The following is a 12,840-nucleotide window of genomic DNA, read 5'->3' on the forward strand; positions in this document are numbered from 1 at the left end:
AGATAATTATCAATTATCAAAAATCAATAGAATATTAATAAGGATTAACATTGACGGGGCACCACCCTGGAATCGGGGACTAATAACCAGATAGTATAACAGTCTCAATATTAGATTGTTTTCTTAGGAAAATCGACATCCGAAGAATATCGATTTTCAGGAAAAAAACAGTGAATGAAGGCTTGAATCCGAGCACTGACATCTGGTCAGCATGACACAGGTGTATGCGAAACAAACCAAAACACTTCTCTTTGTAATATAAACAAAGTTTATGTATGCGGTAATATCAATTAATAATTAATACAATGCAGTCAATAAATTTCCGACTTACAAACTACAAACTAAACAGTGATATGATTAGATATGGAAATCAAAATAATCCTATAACACATGAGGGTGTGTGTGTGTGTGTGAGAGAGAGCGAGTGTGTGTGTGTGTGTGTGTGTGTGTGTGTGTGTGTGTAAGGAGGGACGTGCACAAAATGGCAGACGTGACTCTCATGGAGAGTATGTCACGCGAGACTTCTGGCCAGGGAAGATGGCCGCGAATGTGGGCAGAGAGAAACCAGTCAATGGCATCTACCAGTTCCCACGTGTATCCGCTCATACGATAGCTTAGGGACAAAGCTGAGCCTTATCACAAAGCTATCTACGAGCCAAAAATGTGTGCCAGAATGTTTGTGAGGGGTCGCGCGTATGTGTGTCTGGTTAGTACGGAGAGAGAGCGAGAGAAAATTAAGTGACGGCCCAAAAGCCAATTTCGCGATCGTGGGAGAGAAAGCAGCTGTTAGTTTATCACTCAGAGACGCGGTGGACGGCTCGTAAACAGTCCCGCGTTCTTTGATTCTTTAATGGATAAACTCAGTTTGCCAGTCTCACCCGCGATGGCGAAAATGCACAACAGTCCAGTTTGGTTGGACCACAATACAGCAAATCAAATTCGTGATAATTAATACTCTGAGTATTAATAATGAGCGGACATGGCGGTCCGTAAACTGTACAAGCAAAACCTTGAAACACAAGAATAACACACTATAATATTCTGTCTCTGCCCAGACGTAAACCTCTTACTTGAATCGCATGAGGATGCAGGTGGAATGTGTATCCGTCCTTTAACTCAGACTCGGTTCCTCGAGGCTCGGGTGATGACGGGAGGCCGGTACGGCTGCTGATTCTCGGCGGGCTGGCGGAGAAATCAGAAACGTCGACTTGATTGAAGATGGAAGAGAAATCTTTAATCTCTTCACTTCTGCAGGCAAACGGATGAAGATGCGGATTGCTCGGCGGTCTTCTCCGGATCCGTTAGAGTGTTCGGTTGAACACAGAGTAATCTTAACTCGTCCAGAGAGATGGAGACTGTATGGCCACAGTTTCAAGTTAGACGTTACTTCCTTGTGCCACGAGACTGCACCTGAGAGCAGCGATGAGCTGCGTCTATACAGGGTGAGCAAAGTTGCTGGAAGCAAATCCCGGAAGCATTTCAGAGGTATTTCTACTCCTGATGATGTCATGGTTGAGGTGCATTCTGTTTTGTGCCTCATCCAATATGAATTTAGAGTTTGATCCTTTAGTGAGCAAGGCTTCATTGTATTTGTAGTCTGTTTTGGACTCCCTTTGTTTGATTTTGGCGCGGTTTTTATCAGTAAGATTTACGACTTGGTATGTGGGGGCTGAGTTAGGTTTTATGACTGTGTAAGGCCTGCCTTTGTCTTCTATCTGAATACATGAGGCCCAACATTCCCCCCTTTGGTCTGAAGAGTTGGTTGTTGTCCAGCATCTTTAGAGCAACTGAAGGGCCGAACAGTTCTTGTCAGTTCACAGTAACCTGTGGGTTACGCCATCCATATATTCCTGAAAGGAAAGAAAACATTTGCACGGTCCATACAGTTCATTAGAGTTCACAGAGGCTTTATCGTCTGGACAGAGATTGAGGCACATGTGGGCATAGAACTTCTAGCTAAATCTAAAACTAGATTCATCACACATAAACATTTCAAGTTATTGGAAGGCACAGCATTAACCATAACACAATCCTTTGTTGTTCTTTGGTCATAACACAAAATCAAAGTAGAACCTGACATTGGTCACTAGGAACAAAATGTTAGAGGAAAGGTGGGTTAAAGGTCAAAAGGCTTATCCTTGGAAATGATTGGGGTTAACCTGTGGGATGGGCTCAGACTGGTGTGTAAAACGCGGCTGTACGAGAAGTGAGTAAAGTCTGGCCTGTAGGTGTTGAATGTACCTGTACATGGCGTGTGCAATAATTGAGATGATCCAACCACTAAGGAGGAGCCAGAGGCAACCAAACTGATAGGGTGTTCTTGGTAAGATGACGATCTGCTTATGTGACTAGGAAATATAGTGGTCAAGCCAGTCAGTTTGAGACTGAACTTCACTAATTTCATCCCTTCAGCCTGAAGCTGCTGTTGTAGGGTGTCGTCAACGTTGAGGTTGTGACCTCTAAATGTGTCCATGATCTCAATTTCTGCTTCATGTTTGTCGTCGTTGAGATGATGGAGGACAATATTGTCAATGTGCACGGTGGCTCCTTGGGGAACCATTAAGAACACCGTTTGGTTTGGTAGCCTTTGTTTAGTGGCTGTATCATGGCAGTCGTATGACATTGGGATTTCGGTGGCTGGTGTGTTAACGAGCCAGCGATTGCCTGCTTGCTCTACCCTTGTCTCTGTTTCTTTATCTTTGATGGACATGCTACCATGACACTTGTTCAGGGAATTCAGCTCTTAGGCCACAGAGGTAGTTAGTCTCTTTTCTAACAAAGGGGTTGCGTTTTGACAAACCCAATGAATGTACTTTGTCTTGGTACACATGTTTAGGTTAGGGATAAGGTAGAGCGAGGGGTCCTCATCATGGTAGGCGAGTGTTGGTGGTGTTTTGAGGTGAATGTGTGCATTACCTCTCTGAAAACCAACATTAAATATGGACTTTAGTCTATATATATTCTGCCTATGATGGTAGATTGAGGATAAATCCTATTTTGAGGTTCTGAGGATTTACATGGATTGGAATTTCAATGCCAAAACTATATGCCAGGTGTATCTGTGAAGATTGCACAATGGAGATAGTAGCAGATCTAAGAATTTGTTCGACAAGGTCTAGGGAGACCAGGTAAGCTGGAATCCTTCCACCACTCAGACTGTTGACTGAGGAGCTAATTTCCCTGAGGAGGTCCTGCATTAGATCTCTAACTATACGCACATAAGTTGTTTTCTCTGACAAAGTCCCTAAAGCGTGCAAAGTGTTATTGATAAGAACGGAGTGCAAATTTACAGTGACTATAGTACCCTGAAGGGTTTTTTTCAGGCCCTGTAATTGTTCTTCTTGGAGTTGTCGTCTCTGCTGGATTTTTGGATGATGGTGACTTGTCCATCTGAAGCTGGCAAACTGTTTTCTGGACCAAGTAGTCTCGGTATGTCAACCTGAGCCCATGTGTCCACGACGGCAGTCATTGAGCAGAGCCCATTGGTTCAGTAGGTCCTGGCCAACTAACAGTGGTTCCGTATTAATGAGACATATGTAAACAGGGTCTATTAGCGTTATCCCTTGAAAGGTGTCAATCCAGGCCCGTTTTGTGTTAGATGACCTATCTTGCGTGTAGCTTGTGGTGCTTACGTTGCAGGTCTCTGTCTATAGCGGTTTGCTAAGGGAGAGCTTTGCTCTAGCCACCTCTGTGAAGGTGTTGGAACCCATTAGACTATTTCGGAACCGGTGTCGAGTAGTGCGTGGGAGCTGAATGACCCATGTGTCAGGCGTTGCCCTTATGGTACAGATCGCCCAAGAAGGTCAGAAAAGGAGGGTGTGGCATGTTAGAAGTGACTGTTTTGGGGAGCAACTTGGACCCTGTTCCCCTTTTCCCGACCTACAAAGTAAACTTTGGCATTAACAGGAGGGGGTACATTGTATAGTCATACTGACGAGGTTTCAGTGCCGTGTTCCTTTGAGGAGGTCGGCGGACCTGGTGAACAACGGAGCACATCAAGCTTAGTTATTAACTCAGTCAAGCATCTCCTTATATCCTCCATTTCCTCTCTCAAATCTTGTTCTCTGAGGGGGTTTGAAACCTTTTCTACCCACCCACCTTCTTGTTTGTGTTTTCGTTCGAACAGTGCCTTTCCTTTCTGCCGGCGAACATTTTGTTGTTTAGGCCTGCCGTGACCCTGGGGGTGTGTCTGGTCAACACACCCCTAGTTCTGTTGCCTACCCTGCTGGCGGGGTGATCGGCGCCTTTGGGGTCCTGTTCTAGCATTCACCTTAACGCGAGGCATTTCGTTGCCTTCAAGCGCTAGGTCTGCACATTCTGAGGCTTGGATCCCCAGGGCTCTGGCGTCACCTTCATGCCCTCGAGCAGGGTGCATGCATGTCTCTTATGCCAGTTGCACGTACTTTCTGATTTTCTGCATGGTGGGGTTGCCCGTTTTTCAGTGCATCGTGACATCATATCACACGCACTCGTGGAGGTTGTGAAGGAAGAGAGACTTGAAAGCTCGTTCCTCCTCCAGACCTAGTACGTTACTTCCTTGGAAGTACGTGGTTCTCAGGCATCTGTAATACTCACGCGGAGGCTCATGCCTCTTCTGGGTGATGGCGAAAGCAGCTATGGTAGCGGAGGCTTCGTCGATATACAGCGAATACTCTTTGCATAGGGCTTGACACAGAGTTGAGTAGCGGTTTCGTGTACCAGTCGGTAGCGTTTCCATGAACGCATGGACACTCCTTACTGTGGTCTTCCATATGAGCTTGAGTTTTTCACGCAGCGAAGCGTAAGGCAAGTCAACCAGGCAGTGCTCAATTTCACTAAGATAATTGTCAATGTTTGAATCTCGATTACTTGGGTCAAAGCGTTCTATGTCCCCTGTGAGGGACTCGAGTTGTCGGATTCGCAAGCGTTGGTGGCAGTATGACCATGGGTTGACCGAGTCATCCGAAAAATCATAGTTACTCGGATCGCTATAGCGATGAGGGCGACTTCCTCCCCTTCATGATGGGGAAGGAGTCCAGTCGACGCGTGGGGGTGGACCCCGGGTTGCGTACAGCTCCCTGGCTAATGGGATCTTCGAGCCGCTTAAACCACTCTGGGCTTGAAAATAATTGTCCTCCCTCCGTAGTGTGGAATCAGTCGGTTTGAAACGCACTGTGGCGTGACTGTAAACTGACTGGGGGGGGCAACTGGAAGGAGGGGCACCTGCATCCAACCAGCGGGCTGCTGGAGGAGCTTGAAAGGTGTCTTGGAGGATGAAGTCAGAGACTGTACCACTAGGGGCAGCTCGGCTCCTAGCATGTGTCCCTGGGTTTCTCAGGGGCACATTTCTACGTGTAGCGCTAAAGAGGGGGCCCTCTTCTATGTCAGATGTTGTGCTGTGCGTTTCAGCTACACTTACCTGATCTGACTCTACTTTTAGCTGGGCAGCTTGAAGCTGCCTGCGCAGGGTTTCGTTTTCCTCCTGCATCCGGGCATTATCTTCCTGTGCCTGGACTTTCTCAACTTGGGTGCACCTAATTTCTTGGTGCAGGCTGAGATTTTCCCTCTGCACCGCTTGGTAGCTGCTCTGCAGCTGTGTGAGCTGGGCCTGGTGCTCGGCGGTTTGCAGTTGGGTTCTGCGGTGATGGAGAAGGAACATTTGGCCCACTAGGTCCATGATTGTGCTCTTTGGCTTCCTGACCAGGTTGTTGACGTAATCAACTAGTTCCTGCAATGCTTCATCACAATGACTAATATTGTAGCCATTAAGGTTATCTCTGTCCTCTACGGAGAGACGGAGGACAGCAGCAACTATATCTTGCCGTGCTGGGTTGACTAACCTCTGTGGAGCTTCAGCTCCAGTCACGCAGGGCGAATGGTGACTCATTTTACTGGGGCAGTAAAAATTATTGCGACACAGTGGCTCTGATAGCTTGTTGTTTTACAGTTTCTATAATCCTGACACGAATGCACAGGTGAGAGGCTTCGACCTGTGGCTTACGGTCTACTGTTATGTAATGTGCGAATTTCACTGTGTTCTCTCTTTGGTGGATGTCAATGAAGTGACTTGGCACCTCTTTGTAACATTTAGATGAAAGCGTTAGGAGTTAAATAACAACAGCAGATTTTAAGCAGACTATAGTAAATTTACCAACCCCTAATTCACTCTTAAGAGCACTTTCACACCACACAGGCTTATGTTTGGCAAGTTGTGAGCAGTAAATTGTCAAACAGAACCAAACTTTGAAGTAATGATTCAAGTTATTACTTTGGATTTTTATGCATACAAACGGTGACAGAACTGGCATGTAGGATGCCTCACACGGGGCACCAATTATTATGTAGGGCTTTACTGGTTGCTTAGATCAGCGTTACTATCAGAAATAATTAATAATTATTTCTTTAGTTATTAATTAATATTTAAATTAATTAATTGAATCTAACTCATTAAAACCTCATATGGGGCTCCAATAAATGTAGTGCGCTACATTTAGGAGCGGGTTTGGTTATTAGCAATAATTAATAATTATCAAAGATAATTATTAATTATTAAAATCAATAGAACTTTAATGAGAATCAATGTTAGCTTTTTCTAATCCTTTAAATCAACAATTATCAAAAATAATCGTTACTTGTTAACATCGATGAAACATTAATTAAAATTGACATTAGCTTATTGATCATTCAAATTCAACAATCATCAAAGATAATTATCAATTATCAAAAATCAATAGAATATTAATAAGGATTAACATTGACGGGGCACCACCCTGGAATCGGGGACTAATAATCAGATAATATAACAGTCTCAATATTAGATTGTTTTTTTAGGAAAATCGACATCCGAAGAATATCGATTTTCGGGAAAAAAACAATGAATGAAGGCTTGAATCCGAGCACTGACATCCGGTCAGCATGACACAGGCATATGCAAAACAAACCAAAACACTTCTCTTTGTAATATAAACAAAGTTTATGTATTCAGTAATATCAATTAATAATTAATACAATGCAGTCAATAAACTTCCGACTTACAACTACAAACTAAACAGTGGTATGATTAGATATGGAAATCAAAATAATCCTATAACACATGAGGGTGTGTGTGTGTGAGAGAGAGCGAGTGTGTGTATGTGTGTGTGTGTGTGTGTGTGTGTGTGTGTAAGGAGGGACGTGCACAAAATGGCGGACGTGACTCTCGTGGAGAGTATGTCACGCGAGACTTCTGGCCAGGGAATATGGCTGCGAATGTGGGCGGAGAGAAACCAGTCAATGGCGTCTACCAGTTACCACGTGTATCCGCTTGTACGATAGCTTAGGGACAAAGCTGAGCTTTATCACGAATTTATCTACGAGCCAAAAATGTGTGCCAAAATGTTTGTGAGGGGTCGCACGTGTGTGTGTGTGTGTGGTTAGTACGAGAGAGAGAGAGAGAGAGAGAAAATTAAGTGACAGCCCCAAAGCCAATTTCGAGATCGTGGGAGAGAAGGCAGCTGTTAGTTTATCCCTCAGAGACGCGGTGGATGGCTCGTAAACAGTCCAGCGTTCTTTGATTCTTTAATGGATAAACTCAGTTTGCCGGTCTCACCCACGATGGCGAAATGCACAACAGTCCAATTTGGTTGGACCACAATACAGCAAATCAAATTCATGATAATTAATACCTTGAGTATTAATAATGAGCTGACATGGCGGTCCGTAAACTGTACAAGCAAAACCTTGAAACACAAGAATAACACACTATAATATTCTATCTCTACCCAGACGTAAACCTCTTACTTGAATCACATGAGGATGCAGGTGGAATGTGTGTTCATCCGTCCTTTAACTCAGACTCGGTTCCTCGAGACTCGGGTGATGACGAGGCCGTTTCCTTGCTCTGTCGGTGGGCGGTATGGCTGCTGATCCTCGGCGGGGTGGCGGAGAAATCAGAAAGGTCGACTTGATTGAAGATGGAAGAGAAATCTTTAATCTCTTCACTTCTGCAGGCAAATGGATGAAGATGCGGATTGCTCGGCGGTCTCCTTCGGATCCGTTAGAGTGTTCGGTTGAACACAGAGTAATCTCAACTCGTCCAGCGAGATGGAGATTGTATGGCCACAGTTTCAAGTCAGACATTACTTCCTTGTGCCACGAGACTGCACCTGAGAGCAGCGATGAGCTGCGTCTATACAGGGCGAGCAAAGTTGCTGGAAGCAAATCCCGGAAGCATTTCAAAGGTATTTCTACTCCTGATGATGTCATGGTTGAGGTGCGTTCTGTTGTGTGCCTCATCCAATAGGAGTTGAGAGTTCGATCCTTTATTGAGCAAGGCTTCATGGGATTTGTAGTCTGTTTTGGACTCCCTTTGTTTGATTTTGGTGCAGTTTTTATCAGTAAGATTTACGACTTGGTATGTGAGGGCTGAGTTAGGTTTTACGACTGTGTAAGGCCTGCCTTTGTCTTCTATCTGAATACATGAGGCCCAACATGTCTATGGAGAGTCCTCATAATGATAGCCGCACCAACATGTGTGTGTGTGTGTGTGTGTACAGTATGTGTGTTCAGGAGGATCAGCATAGTAGCGGCAATGAAATGTGAAATGTGAGAGTTCCGATGGCAGTAGGCAGCAGTTACGACTCAAACAATACTTAAATATTGGAAACTAAACTAAGATCAAAAGATGCAGAAGATTTTTAAGGTAAGACCTCTAAGAAACTTAAAGATCACATAAAAAAAACATTACACATAATCAATACATCAAGCTAACTGCTAGCCAGGCTGTCTCCTGGAATTCCAAAAGAAAAGACATCAGCACCAGACAGAGATATCCACAGACTACAACAACATCTATCAGCAGCAACAGAGAAGAGACAACACAACATCATCATCCTCTGTGATTCTAACAGCAACCACCTCGACCAGAGACGACTGTTTCCAGGGAGAAATATAAAGAAATTCTGGTGTCCCACCTCTCACTTTGCTTTAAAGCTACTGAGAGAAGGTGAATTGGGCACACCCTCACACATTAAACTGCACACTGGGACAAACGACCTCAGCACCAGGAGAGTGGATGTTGCCAAAGCTCTCATCAATGTGGTGAAAACAGCTAGAGGGATCTACATCAGTGCCAGAGTCATCATCTCTACACTTCTGCCTCGCAGAGATGTTCCACAAAATGTCATCAGTGCCATAAATACTTAGATAACTGATGTGTGTGCACTCATGCCGAATGAACATATAGCAAATAATCAGCGCATCACTCATGAATATCCATATGACCGTCTCCACATTCATCAAGAGGGCATGAGTATATTTGCTAAAACAATCAAGGACGTTGCAAGGACGTTGCACTGAAAAGCCCCCATAACACACACCCTAATCGTGAGGAGAGGGTAAGACAGTATCCCGGCAGACAGACAGACAGCTATGCTGCTGTTGTGACAGGAAGAGGTATTGCAGACACAAGCGACTTCAGCCAGATAAAAAAACATGCTGAAACTTTTCTGTTAGGTTAATTAGCAGTCCTTAAGCATATTAATTATTTCTTAATTGATGTTACTGTATCTTTTTGTTATACAATTTATATTCTAAGGTATTTATTAATTCAGTATATTTCATAACATGATTGGGTCAGGAATCATACATTCTTATTTCTGGTAAAATCACAGTGTCATCACACTTAAAATCACATGCTATAACATCCAGGGTATGTTTTCTACTGCCTTTGTAGAAAAAAGCAAGAACCCTGACTTTGTAAAATATTGTATATATTTCAGATACCATAATATTACTTGAGACATGGAGTCGATTAGAATCTAAAACTTAACACTCCTTCAAAATACAGATAATTATATATACCATCTGTGAAACACCCTCATGTTTAAAATGGAAGCAGTTAAGGAAGAATTACATCAAAACAAACATCTTACTAAACCACGTCTAAGCTATGACAGCACGATAAACAAAAATGGAAAGCAAATTCTGCAGCTCTGTAAAAGCCTGGGTCTCTATATTGATAACAGCAGAACAAAGGGTGAATCTCTGGGCCGATTTACCTACTGCTCTTCTCTAGGCAGTAGCACAGTAGACTATGCCATCACAGATCTAGACCAAAACAAGATAAATTACTTCACAGTGGTGCCACAGCTACCTTTCTCAGACTACTGTCACATTGTCATTAGTCTGAACAAGTCAGCCAGTCTTCAACCATCTTCAGATGAGAAGTCTAAACCGTATTCCCTCCCAACCAGATTCTTCTGGAGAAAAGACAGTCCAGCCCAATATGAAGCTGAACTCCATAGCACTCAGGTTGAGAACATGATAGATGCGTTTCTCCTATCAACATTTGGAAAAGATGAGAAAAGCATCAATATGGCAACAAAACAATTAAATAAAATCTTTTTCACAATTGCCAGAAAATCATTGAAAAAAATCAAAATGAACAGGAATAAAAAGAAAATTGTTAAAACTGACTGGTTTGACAAAGAATGTCAAATGTCAAGAAAATAACTGGTTGTTATCAAATAAAAAACACAGCAACCCTGCAAATCAACAAAAACGTGTCACCTATCAACAAATTCTTAAAAAGTATTTCACTGCTAAAAAGCAAAAGAGCTGAACATATGACAACAAAGCTCTTGAAGATTGAGGAAGCAGTTGATCAAAATGTATTCTGGGAATTATGGAACAATTTAAATAAGCCCCAAAAAGAAGAACAAATTCCAATCTGTGACCCAAACACCTGGACAGAACATTTTGGAAACCTTTATACACAAAGTGAACTAAACCCCACCCAAAAAAAATATGACCTCCCAACTACATCAACTAGAATCCACAATAAAGGGTCAGTTAAATCATTTTGACACCCCAATGTCAATAAAGGATCTTAAAAAATCAAATCACTCAAAAATAAAAAATCTTGTGATGAGATATTGAAACATTGCAGCCCCAAACTGAATAAGGCCATTCTCAAATTATTCAATTTGCTCTTAAAATCAGAACACTTTCCTGGGAACTGGAAAGAAAATTGAATCAGCCCAATCTTCAAACAAGGTGACACACTTAACCCAAACAACTATAGGGGCATTTCATTTAGTAGCAGCCGTGGCAAACTATTCTGTTGTATAATGAATGACAGATTAGTCCACTATCTCCAAGAACAAAAGACTTTAAACAACTGTCAAATTGGATTCATGCCAAAGCAGAGAGCAACTGATCATATCTACACACTGCACAAACATGTCCACCAAATAAAACAAGGGAAAATATTTGGTTGCTTCATTGAATTAAAAAAAAAGCCTTTGATTCAGTTTGGCATAACAAACTCTTCCTAAAACTGATTCAGAGTGGAATAGGAGGAAAGGTTTATGATTAAATAAAGGACATGTACAAAGACTACAAATGCTGAATTAAAATAAACAACAAAAGAACTGAATATTTCAGCCAGAATAAGGGAGTTCGTCAAGGCTGCAGCCTAAGCCCAACTTTATTTAATATTTATATCAATGAATTGGCCACAATGCTTCAAAACTCTTCTAGCCATGGACTCAATCTAGAGGACAGAGAAATTAAATGTCTTCTATACGCAGATGACCTGCTGCTGCTCTCACCTACAGCAGAGGGATTACGTAAAAGCCTCTCAATTCTAGAATATTACTGTAGTAACTGGGCCTTACCAATAAAAATGGACAAGTCTAAAGTAATAATTTTTCCAAAGAAAAATTGTCTTAAAGACAAAAAATATGTTTTTACATTTGGGGGAGAAATTCTTAGCCATGTTACCAGTTACAATTATTTAGGTCTGACAATCTCAGCATCTAGACAGTTTGACATGGCTGTAAAGGACCTATCAGACAAGGCTAGCATTTTACAGTGTAAGAAAAATATTATTAATATTTAACCACCCAATCAAACTGTGGCTGAAAATATTTGGCATTGTCTTCAAACCCATCCTTCTGTATGGCAGTGAAATATGGGGACCAAATATAAATTAAATTATGAATCCTAGGAAAAAAGTCCAGTTGAAATCTTCCACCTTGAATTTTGTAAAAAAATATCCTGGGAGTTCAAAGAAGTGTTTCTAACCTGGGCTGTCGGGCAGAACTGGGCAGATTCCCTCTCTTGACTGACATTCAAAAGAGAGACAGTAAATTCTGGTTCCACCTATCAGACTTTTCCTCAGAAAATCACCATCACTGTGCTTTTATACACAGAGCAGCACACCTAGAGTGTGACCCTTTACAGTATTTAGTTGACAAACACCACTGTGGTGGTGGGGGCGTGGTTGAGTGCCAGCTTGTAAATGCAGCGAGATCAGGAGATGAGAATGGTGTTGGGCCTCATGTATTCAGATGTATTCAAACGCACCTCAACCATGACATCATCAGGAGTAGAAATACCTCTGAAATGCTTCCAGGATTTGCTTCCAGCAACTTTGCTAGCCGTGTATAGACGCAGCTCATCGCTGCTCTCAGGTGCAGCCTCGTGGCACAAGGAAGTAACGTCTGACTTGAAACTGTGGCCATACAATCTCCATCTCGCTGGACGAGTTGAGATTACTCTGTGTTCAACCGAACACTCTAACGGATCCGAAGGAGACCGCCGAGCAATCCACATCTTCATCCGTTTGCCTGCAGAAGTGAAGAGATTAAAGATTTCTCTTCCATCTTCAATCAAGTCGACATTTCTGATTTCTCCACCAGCCTGCCGAGAATCAGTAGCCGTACCGCCCACCGACAGAGCGAGGAAACGGCCTCCCATCATCACCCGAGCCTCGAGGAACCGAGTCTGAGTTAAAGGACGGATGAACACACATTCTGCATCCTCATGCGATTCAAGTAAGAGGTTTACATCTGGGCAGAGATAGAATATTATAGTGTG

The sequence above is a fragment of the Myxocyprinus asiaticus genome, chromosome 28, assembly GCF_019703515.2.
Source record: "Myxocyprinus asiaticus isolate MX2 ecotype Aquarium Trade chromosome 28, UBuf_Myxa_2, whole genome shotgun sequence".
In the NCBI taxonomy this organism is placed as follows: domain Eukaryota; kingdom Metazoa; phylum Chordata; class Actinopteri; order Cypriniformes; family Catostomidae; genus Myxocyprinus; species Myxocyprinus asiaticus.